Genomic DNA, 26739 nt, shown 5'->3' with positions numbered 1-26739 from the left:
CTTGAGCAGGGCCTACAAGGCCTTTCTTTAGCCTAGGCCTTGACTACCATCCCTGTCTCCTCTCCCAGAACCTTCTTCACTTTCCTCTGACTGATGTAAGCTGCTATTAGTTTCTTCTCACACCTCCATGCCTTTGCACTGCCTTTCTCTCTGCTTGGAATGACCCTCACAGAAAGTTCCTACTTTTAACATGTAGCCCAAAGGCCACCTCCTTTGGAAAGCATTCCTTGGCCTTTGTAGGCAGTGAAGCATTCCTCTGAATCTCCATAACATCTGGCCATATATCTGTTTTCATACTTACTCTAATTCTACGAGTAGTTTATTCTATGCCTCTCTCCCCAGAGGTCAAATACCAGGCTATATTAGTCATTTTAGCTCTTAGGGGCTGAACACATGCCTGGCACCTGGCATTTAGTGAATGATATTTTACTAAATGAAGTGGATTCAGTGAAAGACTCTACTTTAAGGAAGGAATAATGAAATGTTTTTCATCTTTTATATATAAATACCTACCATGGTAAGATAGGTCCATTCTGCATAATCTGCATTAGTGGACCTCAAGAACTGCCAAAGGAAGAATGCTTAGCAAGAGTGGGGGAGAGAAAAAGCCAAGCAGACAAAGCCATGGCCTCTTGAGCAGACCAGGAGACAGACAGGGTGCAGATGCTTGTTCATAAGGAATGCCCCATGAAAAAGAGATCTGTGTTAGAATTACAATTAGAATAGGTAGAACAATTTGGGGAAATGCTGTTTACTCTTTTCTATTAATTCAGTATTACTTATTCATCCCTTCATTTAATGAGTATATTTTAAATATCTACTATGTTCCAGGCATTGTTGTAGGCACTGGAGACACAACAGTGACCAGCAAATTTCAGAGTGCCTGTCTTCATGGAGCTTACATTCTACCTAGTGTGACAGACAGGCAACCAATAAAATGAGAAATTGAAGCGTATAGTATTTTAGAGAAGAGTATTAACTCTTACAGAGGAAAAAATAAAGTGGGAAAGAATATTGGAGGTGTGGGGGAGGGGAGTGTTGGGATTTTGAAAGGGAGGTCAAGGAAGTTCTTGCCAGATGTTATGTTTGAGGAGGGACCCGGAAAAAGGGAGTGAGGTGGGAGGTGGGTATATCTCTGGCTAAAGAGCAATCAGAGGAGAGGGAGATGTGAGTGCCCAGGGTTTACAGAGCCTGGGGGCCGGTGTGGCCACGGCCCAGGGAGGGAGGGGAGAAGATGTGAGATGTGGGGAGAAAGTCATGCAGGAGCAGTATTTAGGGTTTGGGGTCATAGGGCTCTGGCTTCCTTTCTGAGTAAAAGGGGAAGCAGCTGCAGGGTTTCAGGAAAGGGGTGTGGTGACCTCTTGAAGTCCATGAGACACTCCACCTAGGTGTTGGGTTGGGATTAGATGCCATCGGGGAAGGGCAGAAGCAAGCACGCTGGTTAGGAGGCTCTTCAGAGAATTCAGGTGAAGGATGATGGTGGCCTGAACCCAGGTGCAGAGTGGGCTATGAGAAGTGATTGAATTATGGAAATAGTTTGAATGTAGAGCTGATGGGATTTGCCAATGAACAAAATATGGGCGTGGGAGAAATAGAGGAATCAAGAATGGCATTAAGCTTTTTGACCTGATTAACTTATGGAATGAAGTTGCTGTTAAGTGGGGTGGCAAGACTGAGGGAGGAGATTGAAATAAGGTCAAGTTTCAGATGTTGCTCAGATATCTTGCGAGAGTTGGGAATAGGCAGTCTGGCGTTCGGAGCAGAGGTGTGAGCCAGCGATTCAAATTGAGTAGTTGTCAGCATATATGCAGTACTTAAGGCTAGGAGACTGGGTGAGGTCACCCAGGATATGAGTGTAGGTGAGCAAGAGAAGAGAGCCAGGACTAAGTCCTGGGAGTCATGGAGAGTCACCCTTAAATTCTCAACTCTGACAATCCCCGAAGAAACAAAACAGGTTGAACTTGCCTTTTCCCATTATATTTGACCATAGAACCCACATTCATCTTCATAATCATGGAAATGATATTCCATTGATCTCATTTTGAAGAAGGCCACTTTAGGCTTGGGAGGTAGACTGAGGGCATAAGGTGAAGAACTTTCCTTGTTCTGCTAAAGGGTTTGGACTTTATCTTCCAGGTGGCAGGGGGCCACTGAGGGATGTTAAGAGAAGAACTATCAGGATTACAAATGTTGGTGGCAGTGTGGAAGGTGGCTGACGGAGGGGAGTCTGAAGGAAGAAGACAAGAAAATAGGTGATTGCAATAGCCCAGGTGAAAGATGAAGAAGCCCTGAGTGTAGTAATTGTCAATGGAGAGAAAAATTAGATAAACACATACTTAGGAAGTTTAGAATCTATAACATTTGAAGACCAATTAGTTATATAGTGGGTGATGAAAAGATTCTATGATAATTCTAAGGTTGGATGGGATTTTCTATCATTACCTGAGTCCTTTAGAGAGGTCTATCAATGCAAGCTACAAGATAACATTCCATGTAATTAACTTTAAAAAAATTTTAATGTTTATTAATTTTTGAGAGAGAGCGAGACAGAGACAGAGTACAAGCGGGGCAGGGACAGAGAGAGAGAGGGAGACACAGAATTAGAGGCAGGCTCCAGGCTCCAAGCTGTCAACACAGAGCCCGATGCAGGGCTCGAACTCACGAACCATGAGATCATGACCTGAGCTGAAGTTGGACGCTTAACCAACTGAGCCACCCAGGTGCCCCTACCTATGTAATCAGCTTTCTTTTTTAACATGGTAAAAACATATATCTCAAAAAGCAAATGCGAATTAATGTCCAAATGATGTTGCCTTCCATTTTTGTTATTCATAAAGTCATATTAGTTTTTTTTTGTTAACACAAAAACATTTTAAAATAGTACTTAATGGAGTATGATAAACTGTATGTGCAGGGGATTTTAATGGTATTTTCTTTAACATTAGTAGTTGTGTTTTGGTATTGGTGTGTTCTCATCTTTTATATTTGCAGAGTACAGATTTAAAAAGAAAACAGGTTATATTGACTAGAAAAATGTTCCCAGTGACTGGGTTAACAACTTGTGTGTGTGTGTGTGTGTGTGTGTGTGTGTGTGTACACGTATATATATATTTATATATGCCCTGTTCTCCAACATTGAAGAAAAGGTGGGAGACATTTCCAACATGGCTTATTTTGATTTTTCTGTGTTTAGAATGCTGGCTGGAAAGTGCTGACATTCCCCTGGCTACTCCATGAGCCCTGGAAAGAAAGGATGTTTCTGTCGTGTAGCTCTGGTATGTTTGCAGCTTGTTTACCTTTTTAAATAGCCTCTTGCCTGCAATAGTGATGTCTCTCAAATAACCTAAGTTCTGTATGCTGAATTGATAGGCAGAACCAAGTTGTTCAGGGTTTTATGAATGATGCATAATGTCACATCTTGATGGCTAATGAAGCAGAGAGGAAAGACTTTCAGTCCGACATCTAATTAATTCTTAAGAAAAAAAATGGTCTTTTTTGGGGGGTAGTAAATATTGGTTCTGTTCACAAATGTTTCTGATTCTCTTCCCTCTAGGCACATTGTAGGATTGAGCTTTTCAGTCTGTGTTAGAAAAGACTCATCATATGACTGACTTCAGCCAATGAAGCATAAGTGGAAGTGACATGCATCACCTCTGGATGAAAGTCAGCAAGAGTCAGTTTATAATTTCCCACATTTCCTTGCCCTTGTCATGGTGACCATGACGCTTCCAATGATGGAGGCTCTATTTGTTTTTGTTCCTGAGTGAGACAACATGGGGACGAGTCTCTAGTGGACTTGCAAGGCTTTATTGTTTCAAGCGACTGAGCGTTGGGGTTTGTTACAAAGCCCATACTGACTAATGTGCTTTTAATTCTTTATTTACACATTTAAAACGCTGCTTACATTTTCTGATCAGCATATGTGCATTATGGGGAACTTTGAAAATACAGAAAAGTATCAAAAAGAAATAAACATGCACTGAAATTACCTATACAGAAATAATTTCTGTTAATATTTTGATGTATTTTCTTTCTCTCTTTTTCTCATAAAACTAAGATCACACTATATATACACTATTGGTGTTTTTGGTTTATATTATATCAATAGTCTTTAAAATATATCATCTGTGGCACAATATTAGTGAAGGAATGTTGTAATCTGTTTTTATATTTGTGTATTTCCTATTTATATTATATATTCAATAACAAAATAACATTGTACTTTTTTTTCTTTTTCTTGTTGTAAACAACATCCCAATGATACATTAGTACGTATCTTCGTATCTTCGCTCAGATTGCTGCTTATGTCCTTAGGGTAGAAGCTAGAAGGAGAATTACTGGGCCAAGAAGTATAAATATTTTTAAGACTTTTGCTACCTATTGCAAAACTGCCCAGGAGAAAGGTTGTACCAATTAGCACTGCAGCAAGGAGACATGGGCCATCTCTCCACCTCCGTTGACGGCTAGAATTCCTTTTAATCTCTGTTAATTTGGTAGGTGAAAACGCTATCTTGTTGTTTTATATTTGCATTTCTTTGATTACAAGTGATGTTGAACATTTATTTCATGTGTTTATGAGTCGTTTGCATTTTTTCTTCTGGGAATTGTCTAAATGGATTCTCAAGTCCCCCAAACACCAAACTGTTAAACAGAGAGCAACGCGGGAAGCCAGCAGCGCTGTTCTGTTGCCACGGAGCCTCAGCACGTGTTTTTGAAGTGTGAGTGTTGAACAGGCTTCTCTTATTCCCTCTCATCTTCCTTGTTTTGATTATTTTCTCTCCAGTCATCTCCCTCTACAGCCCATGTCTCCCTCAAGCCTTGGTCTCGCTCCAAACATTTTATTGCACCAGGCGGCAGTCGTGACCGAACCTGAAATTTTGGAGAGAGAGGGACAAATGACATCAAAGTTGGTTTTCAGGGGAACAGCATTGTTGTGGAAAAACCCACAAAGTGTCTTCCCTATGAAAATCCCTCCATACCCAACTGATACGTTCCCATGACCATGACCAAAAGGTGGTGGGCACATCCTCTCTTCTACTGGGTCAGTGGTTAAGGGCCTGCTCCTCTGGCTTTAGGCTTGAATCTACAATCCCTGGCGATAAAGCTTAAATTACTCTTCCCGGAAGCGTTGTTGTTTATCTCGTAGACATTGCATTACCCCAGATTGTCTATTTGGTGCTTTTAAGAAAGGAGAAGAAAGAGTCTAAATTTCCCCAAAGTGAGTGTTAATTTTTAGCCAGTGTGAGATAAAAGACAGATTGAAATGGAGCCAGAGGGACCTGCCCTTCACCCTCCATCTTCATTGGAGCTGGAAGCTCACATTGGTATGTCAGACAGCAGCTGGCAGGCTCTTTTATCATCATTAATTGTCCGCTGAGTTGTCACAAGGAGAGAGTAGAATTCAGGTTTAATTACATCTGTATCATCTCTGATAAAGTTCAGGAGATTCTGGTGGTACAAAACAGGCGTGGGCCAGTGATGTGCCAAGGATAGTCTGTGAGACAGAAGCCATGTGTATCCTTGAGGGGGAAAAGGTGAATTAACTGAATTCTGAGGGAAGGAAGGCTTATCAAGGCTGGAAAACTCTCATGAGACATGGGGATGGGGGGGAGGGCCAGCTGCTAGTGGCATGGAGCTGGCTGAGGGTAATTTGGTTTATTTGGGGCAGGGGTAGTGAGGCTTCACAGGGGATAAGCAAAGATCCGTTCAAGGAAATTTGCTGGTTTTTTATGGACAATAACCAACGGCCAGGCAGGGAGCAAGGAAATGCATTTAGTTTTAGGTAAAACAGTAGCACCCCCCACTCCCATTTCCTTTATGAAATCAGTCTCTGGATGGTCTCAGATTTAATTCTGGAAACGCTGGTGCAGAGCAAGGCTTCAGTGACAAGGAAGCTGGCTTTGGCTGTAACAGGAACTAAAGTGCAGCTTACTGGGAACAGCAAGGGGCAGGTGGCAGGGAACTGAGTGCATCAGTAGCTCATTGTTCCCCCAAATACGTCAGTAAGTGCTAAAAGCCTGTACCACGGTTAGGACAATGTCCCTTCTGCCCGGCTTAGCCCAGGAGGTCTCATTCAGATCTGATATGAAGCCCTGGGGACCTCCCTATCTGTTTCTGGTCCTCTCCTCATTGACTGCCGTTTGAACTTTGTAGCTCAGAACAAAGCTTTGGCCCCTCATTTGCCTCCTTCGCCGCATAGATCTTGTGCTTAAGAATATTAGCCCTTGGTTTCATCTTCTCTCACTTCCTGAAAGAAAATCTGAGGCCATTTCATGAGCTCTCAGTGGTGGAATTAAGTGTTTTCAAAGAATTGTATACATTGGCCATCTGGTCCTCTGCTTTTCAAAAGGATAATTTCAGTGCTACTCCCATATCTTAGGAAGAGCAATTTATTTTAGTCCTTAGGCCCTCTTTCAGTATTTAGGGAAAAAAAGTAGATCACGTAAATGCAACCTGAAAAATCTAAATATAATAAGTGTGTGTGTGTGTGTGTGTGTGTGTGTCTGTGTACTATACATAATAAAAGGGTTTTGCACATATTCTAAGCTCTACTAAAAGAAAAGTCTTCCTAATCTAAAGTTTGTGGTGTTTTATGTTGGGTTTCTCACTCAAACCACATAACTAGTCTTTGCTCTGATTTTTATAGTCGGGAACAGAGCTTACAGGGTTAAGTTTGGAAAAGCAAGTAAGTCAAATTCAGAGTTCTTAGAATTTAAAATATATGTTGACTAAGATACATAAGAGGATGAATATTGAATATAAGAAGATATCTATGACAGTTATCATATATTTCATATATATGAATATGTATTCCATATGTATATATATATATATATATATATATATATATATATGTATGTATGTATGTATATTTACATGTGATTGCAAGTTTCTTGAAGTCAGAGCTCTGTATTTGTACCTCTATCCAGGAGCACTAGGCGCAGGCCGATGCTTGATGAGTACGTACTGAATGTGTAAAGTATGTGTTGAATGTGTTCAACAGATTTTGCAGTTATATACCCTGAGGGCTAATCATGTTAACTGGGGTATGAGCAGAATTGATGCTGAGTGCCAAAATACCAAGTTGTGGCTGAGCTCATCCCAGGTCATGGAACCCACCTGAGCTGCCCCTGGAGTATGGAGAATAGAGGCATGTGCCCGGGCTCCAGGGCTGCGACTTTGCCCTGCAGGGGCTGGTAGCTGGGTGTAACTCAGGCGGACTTCCGACTAAGGAGAAGGACATATGCATACACGTAACCAGGGAGGGAGGTCAGGTAGTCACCTGCATTTTTCTTCTACTGACTTCCGAAGTCCACTCTGTGGGACTGATTTCTTGTCTTCACCCAGTGAAATATAGACATGCTCTATGACCTTTCTGTCCAAGCCAGAGTAACTCAAATGGTTCCCTCATCACTTCAAGGTGCCAGCATCATCTCCGGATGGAAATTAGTATTTCTGATCCTATGTTATAGTTAAAACTCAAATTTTGTTTTAAAATAAGAAGTTTTCTTGCGTCACCTGGGTGGCTCAGTTGGTTGAGTGTCCGACTTCGGCTCAGGTCATGATCTCACAGTTTGTGGTTTCGAGCCCCACATTGGACTCTCTGCTGACAGCTGAGCCTGGAGGCTGCTTCTAATTCTGTGTCTCCCTCTCTCTCCTGGCCCCTCCCCGACTCACACTCTGTCTCTCTCTCTCAAAAATAAATGAACTTAAAAAATAAAATAAATAAAATGAAATGACATGACATGACACGAAATGAAATAAAATAAAAAATTCTCCCTTTTGGGGCACCTGGATGGCTCAGTCAGTTGGGCGTCTCACTTCAGCTCAGGCCATGATCTTGCATTTGATGGGTTCAAGCCCCACGTCGGGCTCTCTGCTGACAGCTCAGAGCCTGGAGCCTGCTTCGGATTCTGTGTCTCCCTCTCCCTCTGCCCCTTCCCCGCTCGCACTATCTCTCTCTTTCTCAAAAATAAACATTAGAAAAAAAAATTCTCCCTTTCTTTCACTTCAGGCTTATTCCAGGCAGGAGGCCATGGTCAGGGAAAAGGAGTGTTCTCAGACTTCTCTCTCTCCCCTCTCCTCCCTGGCACTTCTAATCCTTTTTCCACATTCCTCCAACTCTTGGGTTTTGATGAAGAAGATCATGCATCCCAATTTACTCAGGCTGGTCCCGGTAGCTTGTTGTCTGGGCCTCGTTATTAACAGTTCCCTTTGTATCATGGCTTCCAAGAGAATTAGAACCAATAGAATACATATTTATCCATATATCTACATTATACATACATACATACACATATACACACATATAGCTTACTTGTCTCTAATGGTGCAGTCTTACACCTTGATGTGGGTGAAGGGATTAAGGGTTGAGTAGATTTGTTTCCCTCCTTTGAAATTTGACACCATTGCAAAGTGATATCTGTGTTTCAAGACTTTAGCCTAAAGCCCCATTTTCTCATTCTGTACAGACACACACAAATGGACAGATGGATGTACATTTATCTATAAATATCATCAGTCGGCGGAATCCCCAGTAACAAAGAAAAAGTAGGTAAGGGGATTGTGCCTCACACGGCCCTTCTTTCTTTTCTCTTTAATATTGCCCTGGATGTGTGTTGTGATTTCATTTTACCAGCAGGTGTGTGTGCGTGTGTGCGTGTGTTTGGAGGCGGTGGGGAGAGGGGGGCAGGGTATGACTAACCACAGGGTGGTTAGTCTGCACCTTCATATTCCCGTGAGTTCAACCCTGGGTCCCACATCAGACAGGCTGTCTGGATGCTCTTTAAACTAAGCAGCAGGATAGATGCTACTTCTGGCATCACCCTTTGCTACAAAGGCATTGAAAACAAGGCCTGAGGCAATTAGGACATCAAATAGTCCTGTTGCTCTTATAATACCTAAATATTAAATATTTAAAAAGGTAAGCAGGCTTGAAATTTGTAATGGAAGGAAAATTTCCCTTTAAGTCATTAAGGGGTATGAGTAGCCCCAAGCCTTTGAAAAATAGTTGGAAAAGTTTGAAGAATTCATAACTCAAAAGAACCTCGGTTACGTTCATAAATATGTAGAGCTTAGAGTAATAAAATAAGGGCCAATTCAGAGGTACATTTAGGAAGGTGACCAGAGCATAATTAAAGTAACTGGCTTCACAGCCAATTTGGAGTTCTGTCTCCAGGAACGTGGTTACTATGAGACAGTCACAGACAACCCTGAGAAAATGAACGCACAAACCCTCATCAAAGAGGAAAATAAGCTGAGGTGGTTAAGAGAGCAGATTCTATAGTGCGAGGGAACAGATCCTAATCTGCCTAAATAATTTATGATCTAGGTGGCCTTAGGAAACAAGTAGAACTTTTCTCCGCCTCCATTTTCTCACCTGTCAATTGGGACCTACCTCCTAGGGTGCTCGTGACAATGCTAGCAGTGTCTTTGATGCAAAGTAAATGCTTAGTAAGTATTACTAAATCTAGTGATAATTTTTTTTCTCCTAGAGGCACCAAGAGTCTGATACAAAGGTGAGTATTTCAAATAAAGAGCATCTGTAAGAAAAAGCCAGTGGATCCAAGCTAATAACAGACAGCAGTTCAAAATTTTTATTGATTGGATTTGATTATATAGTCACAAAAATAAATAACTGACTCAGTTTCAGATACAAACAAGACAGAAGTGTGACAAAGAAAGTGTTTAGTTCTACAAAATAGAGGGAGTGACTTTCAGTTTGCTCTGTTGTGTGTGTGTGTGTGTGTGTGTGTGTGTGTGTGTGTGTGTAGTTTACTAAATCTCCTTTTTCTCCAGGAGAGAAAAAAATTCCACAAAGATTGTTTCATCTTTTGATTATATTGTTTTGTATTGGTTTATAGGTATGCCTATTATAGACTCAATTCTTGAGTCATGAAGATGTGACCCATATTAGTTAGCACAAACTGTGTGTTGTAACCAACACCCCCCACACCTCATTGCGGATTATATTAGCAGAGGCTTACTTCTCCCTTGTGCCACGGCTTCCTGGAGATCAGATACATCTTCTGAGGGCTCTGCTCCAGTGTTGATATGGGGGTCTAGACCCATTTTGTCCTGTGGTTCCCATGTTTCCTATGGCTTTTCTGATGTTCTCCACTGGGGCTTCAGCTTTCCTCACTGATGAGCAAAGCTATAGAATGTGGATGATTGTGGGATATTTTACCTGGCTTGGAAGTGGCAATCATCATTTATTTTCATATTCCTTTGGACAGAACCTGGTCACATCGTCCCACCCTAACTGCAAGGGAATCTAGGAAATGTAGATTTCCTGTATTCCCATGAGGGGAAAAAGGGACTGGCGAGCATTTAGTTAGCTTCTGCTGCATGACTTTCGTTGATGTGAAATTAAAGAAGGGTGTTGTATGTAAGCAATGAATCACAGGAATCTACGCCCCAAAACCAAGAGCACACTGTGTATACTGTATGGTAGCCAACTTGACAATAAATTATATTGAAAAAATAAAAATAATAAAAAATAAAAAAATAAGAAAGAGTTTTTGTATTGGGTAAGGCTTTATAGGGTGGGTTGCAACAAGGGAAGTTTGGAGACCTTGCCACTGGATCAAGGCAAAAGCCCTTTGTATTTTAAAATGTGAATGTGCACATTAACATGCACAGCAGAGTGAGGACCTCTTTGAGTAGGATGCCCCCTGATCCACTGGGTAGGCAAAACTCGTTTTCTGCTTCCTAGGGTCAAGATGCTGAGGAAGTGGTGGTAACCTTATGCTTTCTAGATGTTCTCATAACATCAAGACCCTTCCTGATAAACTCCAGGGAACATTGAAACCCCTTTTCTCTGGCTAATCTAATTCAACTTGATGTTAACTGTTATTGCTTATCTCTTCGCTAGAATTTCCCCTTAACGTGAGTCTGTCTGGATCATCCAAATGGTTCTTGCCTTGCCCTCGTTCAATGATTCATCCATCAAACAGCTATTGGGCATCTACTGTGCAAAGACAATAAGAATAGTTTTTGGTTATATCTTCAGATAGTAAGATAGCTTTACAAAGGGGTAGAAACTTTCAGTTTAAGAAATAATCTATTCAATAATAGTGACTTGTAAAGGTACAACACAGTGTCCTATAGGAATAATTATGCTATATGGCTGCTAGCGTCTCATTTGAGTTATTAGCTCCATGAGAGGGTGGGCAAATATGGCAGAGTGTTGATTAACTTTGAGAAGAAAAACTTGAGACTGCCCTCACAGAGGTTTCAAATGCCAATTGGGCTATATAATGTATGGCTGGGTACTATTTTGGTCAAGGCTGGATTGTCTTGGCCTTTCATATTTCTATTCCTTTGTTTCTCAACCTCAGTCAACGAGAAGCTGGACTGGATAATCACTATAGTTCTTTGAGTTGGTCATTTGTTTTTTCTGCCATCTAGCACACTTAAGGAGCAGCTTTCCTTACTTCTTCCCTGCCCTGGTGTGAGCCCAAGAAAAAGGAAAAGCAATTTAATTTTAATGTTATCTGAAGTCAGACATAATTAGGAAGACAAATCTACTGGAAAAAAAAATCTGCATTCCAAAGCCAAATACTGTGGTGTTGGCAGTCAGATCAAGCACCAACCTCATGCATTAACTGTGCTCTATGAGGCTTTCACTGAAGGTAATAGTTATGTTTCAAGAGGGCATGATGTGACCCATAGTATTTCCAAATTCTCAAGAGTAACAAGCCATGAAAAAATAGGATTTATTTGTATGCATGAGTTCTAAAAATCATCCTTTGATTTTTCATGGTACGAAGAGTATCAGGCTGAGGCAATGTTATCAGCGGGCCATCTAGGTTGTTCAAAATACCGATTTGTGAGCCCCATCCCACACTTTATTAAGTCCAAATTTCTGAGATAGAACCTTATAATCTGAATTTCTAACCAACTCCCCAGTTTGAGAGTTCATTAAAAGTTTGGTGACCATTAAACAAGTAGTCAAATCACAGAACTGTCCTCATCTACAGAAAGAGAATATTAACACTCTGCTGTCACACAGCGCTGTTGTACAGGTTAAAAGGAAATCATGCACCTGCAGCCCTCTGCCGAATGCAAATTCCCCTGCAAATATAGGCTTATGTTTTTATCCTCAGGCGTAAAAGTTGAGACAACTGACCATCGTTTGCTTTTGTATTTTCCACTTCCTTCCCCTTGGGAGTTTAGGCACAGAGAGTATCAGAATGTGATGGATTTATTCTGGACCCCTTGCTTTAGTTGAGTTTATGTCAACTGCAGTAGCTCCAAAGTGCATGTGAAGTTAAGTATAAGCAAAGTTCCATTTGTGCACTTTACAATTTTAAAGGGGACAAGCACAACGTTCTGTTGATCAGGGACACAAACAAAGCTATTAGCTCTAGGTCTAGGGAAAGGGAAAAAAATCACTTTTCATATTGTGCAACCAACCCTAAATCAGGTCAATCTCTCCTTCATTGCTGGCTAATATCCAAGTCACAGTGAAAAGCTGATGTTTTTGTTTAGAATGGATTTTCGCAGTGTTTATAAACCAAGACTCCTTGAAATTTTCATTAGGAGGATCATACAGTTCACCTCTTGTCCTGCCCTTTATCCTTTCTCCTGGAATAGTTGAGTGATTTTGAAAATTCTCACTAGTTTAATTGATTAGTAAGGAGAGTTATTTTTGAAAGTCACCTTCTGCAGAGCAGAACTGAGATTGACATACAGTCAAGATTCTACGACCTTGGTTTATGCAGCATAGGGAGTGATGAGAATGTGACCTTCATTACAGCTTTGAATATGTGAGGAAGGGAAGGGAAGGGAACTGTCACATATGAATTCATTGCCAGCCCTTTGCTCGGCACATAAGTCCTGTTATGTCATTGAATACTAATGAGTTATAATCCTATGACATAGGTATATCCACAAGTGAGGAAACTGAGGCGCAAAGTGGTTAACTTGCTGGTTGATGGTGGAGCTAGGATGATTTCTGTGTGACAAACCACCCTAAAACTTGATGGCTTACAAAGATAGCCATCTAGCAATGCTCACAAGTCTATGGCCAGTATTAGTTGTCAGGGCAGCTGGATAGTCCTGCTGATCTGAGTCAGGTTCAGCTAAATGTGGTTGAATGTGCTTATGCATTTGCAGCCAGTTGGCCAGTTGGCTGATGTGTGTGTGTGTGTGTGTGTGTGTGTGTGTGTGTGTGTGTATCTGTGTCTGGTTCAGGATGGCCTCTTGTGTCTGGCAGTTGGTTAACTGTTGGTTAGAGTACGAAGGTATGGAAGACTATATGTTCCAAAGATGGCCACTGCAATATATCCTGTGTTATATGTCCTTTTTATAGTGGGATATCATGGTTTTCTCCTTTATCCCTTTCCCTTGAATCTGGGAAGAGCTTTGTGACAACTTTGACCAATAGAATAGGTCAAAAGTAATGCTGGGCCAATTTCTAGGTTTAGCTTTGAGAAACTGACAGCTTCCATTTTCTTCCTTTCATGACTTTACTCTTGGAGCCCATCTACAATGCTGTGAGGAAGTCCAGCAGCCACAAGGACTGTCCAGCCCACAGTCCCAGCCGAGATCCCAGCCGGCAGCCAGTATCAACCAGAAGGCAGATGAGTGAGTGACACCTAGATGACACTAGCTCCCAGATGAGTCACCCCCCGCCTTCGAGCTGCTCCAACAAATGCCATGTGAAGCAGAGATGAACGGTCTCTGCCAGGACCTGCCCAAAGTGCTCATTTGTAAGGAAAATGAATGATAATTGTTTGAAGCCACTGAGTTTGAGGTGGCTTGTTATGCAGCAATGGGTAACTGGAATGGAGTTACAGTGTCACTCAGCAGGCTGGACCAGGCTTGTTTGCATGCAGGAACTAGCAGGGGTCCTGCAGATGCACAAAAGGTCTCTTGAGGCCTAGGCTCCAAACTAGCTCACTGTCACTTTCACTGTGTTCTGTTGTGTAGAGCACATGACAAGGCCAGACCAATTCAAGGGAAGGGGAAAAAGACTGCCTTTGGAAGGAAGGAGCTAAAAGTCACATTGAAAAGTGCTTGGAATAAAGGGAGAAATGAGGCCTTGTGGCCATGTTTGCAAGCTACTGCATTATGCAACCTCCTAACATGGGCAATTCAGGTCAGTAAGAAAGGTGAAGTGACTCTTTAAAAACCCAAGAAATCTTAATGATTGTGTTTCATATAACAATATATATAGACAATAGGGCCTGACTTCTGGCAAATTTGGCCATATAGACTATCACTCACATAAAAAAAAAAGTCAAGAAAATAGCTATCACAAAGGTCATCCATATACTTTACTGATAGCAGAAGCATGCTCTCTCCCCCCCAAGCCCCACTGAAGTAGCAAGGAACAGAGCTTGGAAGGAATGGGAACAATTTTATTCCTTTATGCTGCAGAATACATAGGGCCTGTGTCAAAACCTTATTTATATTCATTAATTGATTGATTTGAGAAACACACATTCAATGGGGCTGTCAAGAGGTTGAAGTGATGGTTTTAGGACTATTGTCAAGTCCCTTTCTGGGTCTAGGACCATGAACACCAACCTCCGAAGACGGATTATTTTGGAGAAGACAAGCCAGGTTCACTGGGGCAAACAACATATTTGGGCCAGCTTTGGAGTAAGTTTCATGACTTTTTGGAGAGGGCTGACTTATGGAAAGGCTCCAGTCAGTCACCAACTTGCTGGGCTGGGGAATGCAGGCATGCCTCTGGAGTTGGGTAGAGTCAGAACAAGGCCTCTTTTGATTTCTTCAGACTAACCAAGCCAGATCCACTTCAGTTCAGTGCTACCCAAATCAGCAAAGAGTTATCAAGCACCTCCTATGCTCAGTCACTTTTGTGGGTGCTCAACACACAGAACTGAAATAGGATCTGGGCCCTGCTTCAGAGGTGTTCATGGTCTTGAAATCTTACCATTCAGTTCTCCCCATTCTTACCATTCTTACCATTCAGTTTCTCCATACTTGATCCTGTCAACAGAGATGTGAACAGGAAGCACCGGAGAGGGACTCTGAATTCACTCTGCGAGAATGGGATGGTTTTCTGGAAGCCGGGATGAGAAGAACTTACCGAGGGGAAGGGGGGAAAGGTGCCTATAGGTGGGGGAAGAACATATGGAAAGACTTGGAAGCAAGACCGAAAAGTCTGGATGTGTGTGGGAGAAAGGCAAGAAATACATTCACAGAAGAAGGTGGGAGCCTGAGAGAAGGGATGAGATCAGATGTGGTTGTAGGAATCAAGAATGTGGAGAATGGATTCAAGGGAGAAAACAGGGAGCTTTGAGAGGGGATTGTGGTAATTCAGGCCAACAGAGGGCCCCACGTGTAGTCATGAGACTGGACATTTTAAAGACATTTACTGTCACTGGATTTGGATTGACTGGATCGGGGAATCCAGGGTGATGCCCAGATTTGGAACAATGGGTGGCTGGTCCTGCCATTGTCTGACACAGCGAACAGAAAAGGATGGGCAGGCTAGGGTTGGGAAAATGCTGAGTTTGGCCTAGGATATGCCATGTTGGAGGATCCTTAGACATTTAGCCTGAAAAAGTGTACCCTGAAGTCATTTTCTGGGTTGTTCCAATTCCTATATTCTCTCTCTCTCTCCTTGTCTGCTTTTATCCCTGCCTCCCTATCCCTGACAAAATCCAAATCTCCAAAACAAAATAGTGAAAAATGCATTTGAAACAGTCTCTATGTTCACATGGAGTATTGTACGTGTCTCTAGCACCTCCTACGTGGCATTATATCCTCCCTGGAAAGACCTGCGTGTGTACAGCGCATATCCACAAATGACTATTTATAAAATGTTGCCAAACACAGGATGAGCACACTTGCATACACATCCTGCAGATTAGAGGCATGGGTTTGTCTGTATCTGCCTCCAAGCCTGAAAGCTATTACATAGTTTTCCAGTTGTAGTGCAGGGAAATTTCCTTCTATGGCCTTATACATTTTATAATTTATAAATTACAACTCTGATTTGTATCTCACAACAGTCCATGAATATCCACGGGAAAGATACGGATTCCATTTTATTGATGAAGAAATTGAGGCTGAGAAAGCGTGTGACTTAACCACTACGGTAGATCCGGAACATGCAGCCAAGCCTGTTTGCCCAAGTCCAATGTTCCCTCTGTCCCAGTACCTTCTCCTTCTTTGGGCAAGAACAGCCAAGAAACGGTGAGTTCCACAGGGATGAAATTGGGTCTTCTAAATAAGCATGTCGTGATTTGACCTAGGTGATGTCAGCCTCTCCTACCAAACTGAGCCTTTCCCATTGTATCCTTGGTTGTTTCACTGGGCAGAGGCTGCATCTGGGTGTTGCATTTGTCTGTTAGGCCCTTTACTAAGGCTGTCTGGATAGAATGGAATCACTACAATTCTTTTGGGAGCACTAAATATAATATAATATAATATAATATAATATAATATAATATAATATAATATAATATAATATAATATAAATATAATATAATATAAATATAATTACATCATATAAATTATATTAGCTATATATACATATATATGTATATGTGTGTGTGTATATATATATGTGTGTGTATATATATATATGTATATATATACATATATATATGTATATATATGTATATATATGCATAGTACCTATGCATAAAAGCAGAAAGCTATCGTATATATGTGTGTGTGTGTATATAGCTTTCTGCTTTTATGCATAGGTACTATTTTTCCTTGCCACATATTTCTTTCCAGCTCAATAGCTAGTGAAACTCAAGTACCACCACTAACCCAAGGGCCAGACTCCATGTCTGAAACTGACAAAGCAGATGGGCAGCTTGGTAGCCCTTCACTTACAGCCTGAGTTAACAGGGCCAGGGGTCAGCAGGGGAAAAGGATGGGCTAAAAATATCTCACTTTTCTTGGTTACTTGCTTGATGAGCCTTGGTGTGCCACCTGCCTTGCACTTACAAAGAGTTTTCAGGAGAGGGTATGTTTATTATTTATTTATTTCAATGTTTGTTTATTTTTGAGAGAGTGAGTGGGGGAGGGGCAGAGAGAGAGGGAGACAGAGAATCCCAAGCAGGCTCTGTGCTGTCAGAGCAAAGCCTGACGTGGGGCTGGAACCCACGAATCGTGAGATCGTGACCTGAACCGAAGTCAGACGCCCAACTGACGGAACCACCCAGGCACCGCGAAAGGGTATATTTTAAAAGGATATGTTACAGGGGCACCTGGGTGGCTCAGTCAGTTAAGCATCTGACTTTTAGTTTCGTCTCAGGTCATGATCTCAATTTTGTGAGTTTGAGCCCCATGGCAGGCTCTGCCCCTCCCCCTACTCATGCTCTGTCTCTCTCAAAATAAATAAACTTAAAAAAATAAAATAAAAGGATGTGTTACAAACATTTGCTGGCCAATTCCATGTCCTCAGTGATATAATGGGAATGGTATTATACAGTAGACAGTCTATTATAGTAGCAAGGAAGGGGAGAAGCTAATGAAATATAATTCTAGAGGACTTTAGTGATTATAAGATAAAGGATGTTCAATGTGAGTGTTGAGTGTATACAAAATATTTATAGTATACACACACACACACACACACACACACACACACACACAGAAAACTGGTTCCCAAGAGGCATTCTTTGAATAACTGATGGTCATATTAAAGTCATTTGAAAAATACAACACCAAGTTCCAGCATGAACAAATGGGCATATTCTCATGAGAATAAGTACCATTCTTGTTATTTATTCAGGGGCAAGATCCTCTCCATTTTAAGAAATTGCCAAGTGATAGTGGCTTCCTGGGCTATATTTCCCTGCCCAGTGGTTCCCTCAGAGCCCTGGAGGTTGACTGTCAGTAGACAGGTGGGGGACCGCTGAGCCATTAGTCAAAGAACCAGTATCTCGGTATTCTTTAGGCCATAGGCCTACTTTATGATCTTATCTCAATTTCTCAGTAGTTCACCCTTTCAAGCAGGGATGTCATTGGTATACCTGAGAACAGCCTGGGAGAGGGACATATGTGGGAGCCATGGCAGCTTCAAAGCCTTACCAAATGCTGTCCAAGAAGAGCCTCAAGGATGGAAGAAGCACAAAGCAGCCAGCTGGATTCCTGGTCACCTCTCCCTGAAGCCCTCTGGGTTTTCATGGACTGGCAGCAGCAGGAGACAGGCCTGTGGTTCTTCATAGCCCACGATCCATGGTCAGGAGCTCCTGCTCTAGTCTTTTGATGTTCCAAACCATATACTCTTTTTAGCTTAGTCTGAAACAGTTGAAAAGCCATTCCTTTGTTGAGAGGCGGTGTGGCTTTGTGAAAAGAGCCCAAACTAGCATCAGAAGTCTCTAGGTTCAGCTTCCTTTGCTGACTGAGTGACACTGAACAAACCAGTTTAACTGTCGAGAAGTAATTTCCTATCTAAGATAAGGAATGAAATAATTATGTATGGAGAATGCCTACCTGAGTGATTGGCTATAATCAGAACTCAAAAACAGCAATCATTATACTTAATATTACCATGGTGGTCAGCGCGGCTGCATGAAGGTGAGGATGAGGGAAAACCCCACCCCTTGGTCCCCAGGCTCCAGAGCAGAGCTTGTTTTCTGACTCTCCCTGGGCTGTCCCCCACCCTGCCCCAGTCCTTATCACACCCTCACTGCTGGACTTCCCTTGACAGTTCCTTGAGGAACTGTCCATTCTTGTCCCCTTGACGATCACTCAGCTCTCTGAATGCACTACAGTCTGCCTTGCCAGCCGGCTCCAGACACTCCCAAATGTGGATGCTTTTTCTCATTCCCTCCCACTCCTTCCCCAGGCTCAGTGTGAAGCAATAGAGTGTGGGATATTTGGTGTCCAGACAGAAGCCTTTTGGCCAGGCTGCAGATGGTTTTAGTAACAATAATGACAAAAATGTCATAATAGATACCAATTACAGAAGATCTGCTGTGTTCTGGTGCTTTCCCTCATCAATTCATTAGGTTCTTATTCTAATCCTTTTGGACTCCAAGACCACGTCTGTTCCACTAAACCTTGACCAAATGTGGGGGCCCGATCACCGCCCCCCTTCCTTATGCACCATTCATTCTTAAGGATTCCCAGTTCCTGGAGTTTCAGATCATTTATTCATTTGGAATCAGCTAAGGAGCCACAAGAAATTAGTCTCATTAACTGATAGTCACACCGGGTTTCCTTTCTACATCAATCAACACCTCACACCCCAGTCCCATGGGGACTATTTCTGGAGTCTAGTCTGTCCCAGACCCCACTAGACCCTCTGGTGTCAGCGTTTGGTACAGAGCACGGGCCCATCTGTACAGCTGCCAGGTAGTTTCCTGTGGGGTGTGTTATCCAGGAAGAGGGCTTTTTCATGACAATGTGAGCTCCAAGGAGTCTGGGGAGACCCAGGGCTGCTCCAAGATTAGCATCTTTTCAAAGACAGAGTCTGTGTTCTGAGCACAGACTGTGACAAATGCCATAGCCTAGCAAGGGTTAGCTTGAGGTATCAGCTGGCAGAAGACCCATGTCTCCATTAGTTCCCCTCTTTGAAGAAGGTGTGGGGGAGGAGAAGATGGGGAAGGGGAGTTTGAATGTGGTGGCCACCAGACATTGGACATTCTCACAAAGGCACACCAGACCGTTCTTGTCATTGGAGAGTCATAGTGTCATGCCACAATCTCTACACACACACACACACACACACACACACACACACGTTCTGCTGGTTGAGCCATCCTCCAGAAAGCAAAGCGTATGGCTTGCTTTTCCCAAATTGCCTGATGTCTCTTCTCATCTCCTTTAGATGTACAGATGCTGCAGACCTCCTTCTCCAGATTTCTCCTAGTGCTTATTTCTGTCCTGGTCCTGTGCCATGCCTGACTTTCCCCTCACCCCCCACCCCTTTGCTTTGAAGAGTGGGGACCCTGCTTTGTAGGATAACAAATAGAAGTGTCAAACACATCAGCATTGCCGCCTGCAAAGATAAATGGGGCGACACATGGAGCAACCTCTGTGGATCCCGGGGCCCCAGCAGGAGCTGACATTGTGACAGATGGGGGGACAAGTGGCACTGACACAATCGGGTCATGTGAATGTCGAGGGGGTGAGGGTGGTGTCTGCTCCTCTGCTGGCTCCCCCTCCCACCACGTACATAGCATGTTGCTGAAGATCATAAAGAGATAGCAGGCAGGTCACTGCTCCTCACCAGGCCTTATGAATCTTCCCTGTCAGTGGCACAGGGCAAGGAAGAAGGCTGTCTGCAGAGCTTCCTGCTGTCTCAGCAGTGACAACTGAGTTACCTCGCAAAGAAAGTTGGTCTTAGGCAAAGACCTAGGCAAAGGTTCACATTCAGCCTCATCTTTTTCCAGGCCTGCCTGTTCATTAGACTGTCCCATCAGTCCTTCCACATACCCAGGAGGGCCACCTCATCTCTCATGCAGAAACCCCTCCCAGGCCTTGCCAATCAGCTGGGCAATGGATCTTTCCACTCCTTCCTCTTAAATTCGAGGTGGTAATGGTTCAGTTTCAATTTCCTTCTTCATTCTGCCTAAAGAGAAGTTTTCCTTTACTCATAGGTGTTATTCTGAGCTGAAATATTCTCTGGGTCTCTGCCTTTAATATCTATTGCTGATGGGCCACCTGGGGCCCAAACAGTCAGTTCAATTCATTAAATGTGTAGTGAAGATCTACTTTCTGTAAAGCCATGTGCTGACAGCTATGGGGTGGGGGCAGGCAGAGAAATGGCTGCAGAGATGAATAAGCCAGGGCGTGTCACATTTGGGAAATCACAGCTTAGCTGAGAAGATAGACATGCCTGAGTAGCTATAGTATAAGGCCAGCCATGAACAAGAGGTAAAGGGGTACAGTGAGAACAGAAGGAGGAAGATTAACCTTGACTTGGGAACAAGGACATCCTCGAGGAGCAGGTGGAATTTGGCAGGGCCTTGAAGGCTGAAGAGGGTCTGGATGGGTTGAAATGTCAGGGAAAAGGCTGTAGAGGGGAGAGTAGGAATTCAACCAGAACAGAGATGCAGAGTGTTCTGGGGTCTGGACTTGGCCAGATATGACTGTGTGTGTGGTGTGGAGTAGGGAGGAAGTGGAAGAGGAAGAGAATGTCTGGTTGGGAGAAAAGATCGGGCACAGCCTTAGGAGTCTGAATTTCATTCCATATTCAGCTTTGGGTTGGGGGACAGGATGCTACTTCACATTCCATTTTGTCTCTCATTGCAGGTTTCTCAATGGAATTGGATACTTCCCTTAGAGATGAGTAAGGAAATAATCACATAGTTCTCTTAGACGCTTCAAAAACTGGGTGGTGGGGGGGTGATGAGCAAGCAGTAGAGAAAGAGAGGACAGATGGGAGGAGCCCGTGGATGGTGCCTTCGAGTGGAATGAATGGGCTTGGGCCAGCTACTTAAACTCTTTCAGCCTGGTTTCCCTGTCTTAAATAGGGATAACATATAATACCTGGCCTCACAGGGGGATAATAATACTTCCGCCATAGGCTGTCGTGAGGCTCGTTTGAGAAAATGCACGTGAAGTGTTTGGCATAGTACGTCTCGATACCTGGTGGCTATTATCATGATTATCCCCCTGCCTCTTGATCCGATTTAGTAGGCAAGAGCTCTCAGACACTGGGAATGGACAGCTGCATGGAAGCAGTGCCTGGTTTGCCCACAGGAATGATGTTGCAGAGGGATGCTCGAAGTCTAGATGATGAGGAGACTTAACAAGATCAATACCACTTTTGGAAAAGATTATATGCTATACTAGGCAGCAAATAGACCATTGAAACTGGATTTGAAAGCATTTATGGAGTCTATTAGAGATGGTTAAACATATCAACACAGAGAAAAATAAATAGTGTCTACGCATGTGCATGCACATATGTAGCCTACTGGCACTCTTTCTTTCTGTGTTCCTCTTTCCCTCCCTGCCTCTCCATTTGCAGGTTTAGGTAAGTAGGGCTGATCAAGTACCATCTTCTGAGAAAACTACTACCTGGTATTGTGGCTGCACAGGGCTAGCTGTTTAGAGTGTGTGAGATTTCAGAAGCTGAATAGGAAGCGATGCCTCAATTTATAGTGGGCAGTGGATGAGTTCTCCCTGATTAATAGGCTGATGGGTTTTCCAGGAATAACTTAGACCTTTTGGTTAGCTTTTTAAAGTTACTGGCGAGCAATTTAGTGCACTAGAGCGATAATTTCATGTTCTCTGGTGGCTTGAAATAATTAGATTATTTTGTGGAATGAATAAATGAGAAGTTAACTCACTGGCATGGATCAGTGTGGTAACATGATTTATTTCTTGTAAAGGTGAATGCTCTAGGGTCTTGACCCTACAAATAATTGTTTTGACTTCCTCCCCTTTCTCATTTGTAATATGTTTGGGTCATTTTGTGGGGGAGGTTGCTCAGTAGAGTGAGAAGAGCATATGGACTTTGGGATCAGCCAAATCTTGAATCAGTTTTTACTGGGTGGGTGACCTTGGGCCAATCACTTAACATGCCAGACCCCACTTCCTAATCAGTGGTAATAATACTTTCCTTATATGACAGGTGCATGAATTAAGTCTGTTACTAAAAGGAAAGCCCCTAACGCAGCTCCTAGTCCACATTAGACATCCAAACAAAGAGTGGGTTTGTTTCAGTCTCTCTCCCCGCCATATTATTTTCAAATGATTAATCTTTATACCAAGGATAAACATCCAGCACATTAATTAACTATGGTTTTACTCATTTTTAGGTTAGAATAAACCTCTGTCTTGATAAAGTGCTTTAAGGAAAATGTTTACTGAGCTTATGCTCTTGGATGAAATGAAAGGTGCTTGACCCATCCAAGGCAACACCTCTATCTCCAAACCAACCAAAGATTACCTCGTTATATAGAGTTTAAACAGAATCTTGATTAGGGAATTGGCTTTGTATTGTCTTCTGTTATGGCGTTATATACAACAGACACTGTACAGCCCTTAGATAAAGTACGGCCCTTAGAAAAAAATCAGTAATCAAACTGCATTTGGAGGTTGTAGGGCCATTAGTGTTTTAGTCAGTTGGTGATAGAAGCAGACTTTGCTTTTCACAAGTTTACTGGTTTGTGATACTAGCAGACTACCCAGCCACAACAGGCCCAAATTAATTCAGTAGAGTGGGATGGGGATGTGTGCTCTTAGTTCCTGCTAGAACATTACAGCATTGGAATTCTTGTTACGATTTATTCCAAGCCTTGAATCTGTATATCACTTATCCGCTGAATTGAACAAATTGAAAGTGATCACATTTAGGAACTATTGGTGGGAGGTTGGTGCTTCCTCTGCTTTAATAACATCTTGAGAGCTAACGGGGTTCACTGATGTTCCTCAAATCTATCCTACCTCCCTCTGCACAAATGAACTCAGTTGGAAGTCGAGTTTATTGATGTTTAAATGAGTATATTTGGCTCACTGTAGTGTCTATCTAAATGAACGCTGCTTTGGTGCATTGAAACTTAATGACTTACTCTGCATCCAGGTGAGAGAGGGAGATGTTGTGGCATTCAGGCAGGGGTGAGGACATATGGAACACATGTCTCCCAGCCAAGAATAGTTGCGATTTGAATTAATTTCTGAAATAAGGTTATTTTGATATTGGGATAAAGAAAGTTTAGGAATATCCTACTGAGGCTTGGAAAAGTAAAATAATAGCTGGGGGTGGGGGGAAGAAAGTAGGAGGAGTGCCCAGGATGGACTACTTACATATGTCAGTGTTTTCCTACAACTTCAAGCTTCCCCTTAGGGGACAAAAGATGTGAGCCATTTGGTGACTGAGCTTGGAATTTCTGAGGCAAAGTCATGGAAACCGAAGTTCACTTCCTATAAATACCAGTGATGTTATGACAGAACTCCTTCCTTGACTCCACATGCTCTCCAGCTACTGTCTCATTTCTCTGATATTCATACACAAAGTTTTCAAGAGTTGTCTGTACACATTGTTTCCATGTCTTAACTTCCCAATCTCTCTTCAACTCACTCAAGTCAAACTTTTGACCCTACCAATTGACTGAACTCAGTTTTGCCAAGATAACCGGTGACCTTCAAGTTACCAAATACAATGGTATCTCTTCATTCTCACCTTGTTTGGACCTTCAACATCTTGGGACAATGTTGACTATTTCCTCCCTATTCTACTTTCCTGGCTTCCATAAAAATTCTTTTCCTGACTCCTCTTACCTCACTGACCATGACCCCCCAATCTCCTTGGCTGGCTCTTTCTCCTACACCCAACTTCTAAATACTGAGATTCTTTACAGCTTGGACTTGGCTCTTCTTCTCTTTATCTTTCCAAAGTCTTGTCCTATCTGACCTACTCAAATGCCATGTATTTAAATATGTTTACACTGATGTGCATAATACTTGTATCTTCTTTTAAAAATTTTTTTAATGTTTATTTTTGAGAGAGAGAGAGAGAGTGCGAGTGGGAAAGGGGCAAAGAGAGAGGAGACACTGAATATGAAGCAGGCTCCAGGCTCCGTGCTGTCAGCATAGAGCCCAATGTGGGGCTTGAACCCACGAATTGTGAGATCATGACCCGAGCCAAAGTCGACTGAGCCACCCAGGCACCCCAATATTTATATCTTCTGTCTCACCTCTCCTGAGTTCTAGACTTATAAATCCTGTTGTCTACGTGACACTGTTGCCTATAGACATTTCTTACTGAGTAAGACCAGAAAGGTACTCTTGGTGCCTCTTTCCCGACTCTTCACATGATATCCATCAATAAGTCCTGTCACTACAAATTTGATAATATACCTGGCAATGTCCATTGCTATTCCTAGTCCCAGCCTACATCATCTTACACCTGGACTAGTGCACCCACCTCCCAACTGGTTTTTCTTCTTCCAGTCTTATTCTATATTACAGTCCACCCTACACACAGTGGCAACTCTAGAATAAAACCCAAGTTCCTGTCATATATACCAGACCTTCCTTGCTCTGGCCTTTACCTCTCTAATTTTTTCATACTACGTTTTCAATGTTTTCATCTTTATTAACCATGCTCCAGTCATGCCAGCCTTCTTTTAATCCATTGAACATATCATACTCCCTTACACATCAGGGATTTTGCACATACTGTCCCCTTTGCCAGGAATGGTAATTTACATCACTAATTTAATGGCATTTATTATGAGCCTAGTCAGTTCTAAGTGCTTTCCATGGATTAACACATTAAATTCTCCCATCACCCACGTAAGACAGGAACTGTTATTCTTTTATTTAACAGATGAGAAAATTGACTCATATTTAGTCATCTGAATGCTCTTTCCCCCTTTTCCTGTAACAACTTCCTCTTGTTCTTTTAGGTCTTAGCTGAAATATCACTCTTCAAGAATGCTTTCCTTGACTCCCTTATCCCAAGTGCTAATTTCATTCTCAGTACCTTGTTTTGGCTTTTATAGCATCAATTATTGCTTGCAATTTCTTTGTTTACTTGTGTTTTGTCTGCATGGGCTGGGGTTATGTCTTCCTCACTCACTGCTATATCCCCATAGCTCAGAATGGCACCTGACTCTTAAATCTTTGTTGAATGGATAAATGATGGAATAAATGACTTTTCATGGAACTTAATCAGTGAACTGGGGATAGGATAGGAATAGGATAGGGATAGGATAGGAAAGGGAAAGGGGTGGGTGGGTACATTGTGTAGAGACACCAAATGAATCATAGATGTGGTACTCTGGTCCACATGACTTGTTCCGTTTCATTCTCTTCTTCCTGAAACAACAACAAAACTAAACAAACCAACAAAAATGAATGAGAAAGAGCTTAAAGGGAAGACAGGTTACTCATCTGTATTTCTCTGATCATGGCATAAGCCCTGAAGTAACAAATACCTACCAGGCACACACTCTGTGGGAGACATGGCATAGACAAAAGTGTGGAGGCAGGAATCAAGTTTCAAGGGGTGACTATAGCAGTCTGCCTAGGGTAGAGGGTTTGAGTATGTGTGCAGTGAGAGATAACTTCAGGAAATTAGGTTGTAGCTCTGAATCCCGGCCTAGGGAGTGTGGAAGTGAGTCACCAAAGGTGAAAAGCCACCAGAAACCTTTGTACAAGTTTAGGAATTACTGAGAATCATGAGACTCTCAATATATTACAGATATTAAATTTGTGGCCTAAAGGCCTTTCTGTTATGGCCTCAGCTTGTATTGAGGGAGGTTATAAGAAATGTATTTTCTCTATGCCATTTACTGTCCACCTCTATGAGAACCCACAGTTTCAGTGCCAGTAAAGCTATGTTAGATAAAGTTAGCATATATTTTCTTGTAGCTAATTGTGTTTCTGCCTTTGCTCGGGTTTATAGGAATCAGGACCTCAAATTTAAATGATTTAGATCATTGTGCATGTCTTCTAATCTTGCATTTTTCTCTCCTATCATTCCATGGCTTCATGTTACTGTTAGATGTTATTTCTTTTTTTTAATGTTACTATTTTTGTTTTTATTTTTATTATGTATTTTGCATATTTTTATAACTTCCCATAAATCCTTTTTTGCTACAATGAGTTACCCTTTGAGTAATATATACACAAAAGAAAGGTTTCATAGGCTTAGACATGTTTTGGGGGTATATTATTCTTGTCTTCACTAGTGTAAAGGTGACATTTATTTATTTGACATGGGATTGGTGTATGGGTAATTGATTGTACCTTTTCCTTTAAAACAACTTGCTTTATCCTTGTAAGTCATTTGGTCCTCAAGAGGATGAAACAGGATTAATGGAGGAGAAACACTGGTAT

General features: G+C 42.2%; 2 long non-coding RNA genes across 2 annotated transcripts; one reads left to right on the top strand and one right to left on the bottom strand.

Annotated features, from left to right (window-relative positions):
* The first annotated feature begins 1036 nt into the window (after nt 1–1036).
* Nucleotides 1037–13581, top strand: LOC123382812. Its single transcript, XR_006591819.1, has 7 exons — nt 1037–2252; nt 3194–3275; nt 3554–4493; nt 4626–4718; nt 8472–8554; nt 9495–9518; nt 13485–13581. It is a non-coding gene; the product is annotated as an uncharacterized LOC123382812 (long non-coding RNA).
* LOC109495594 lies at nt 3864–18547 on the bottom strand. Its single transcript, XR_002151101.3, has 2 exons — nt 18028–18547; nt 3864–4869 (listed from the first exon to the last, which is right to left on the bottom strand). It is a non-coding gene; the product is annotated as an uncharacterized LOC109495594 (long non-coding RNA).
* Between the last annotated feature and the right edge of the window lie 8192 nt (nt 18548–26739).

Source organism: Felis catus, chromosome F1 (assembly GCF_018350175.1).
Source record: "Felis catus isolate Fca126 chromosome F1, F.catus_Fca126_mat1.0, whole genome shotgun sequence".
Lineage (NCBI taxonomy): Eukaryota > Metazoa > Chordata > Mammalia > Carnivora > Felidae > Felis > Felis catus.
This window is presented reverse-complemented; position numbering and strand designations above follow the sequence as displayed.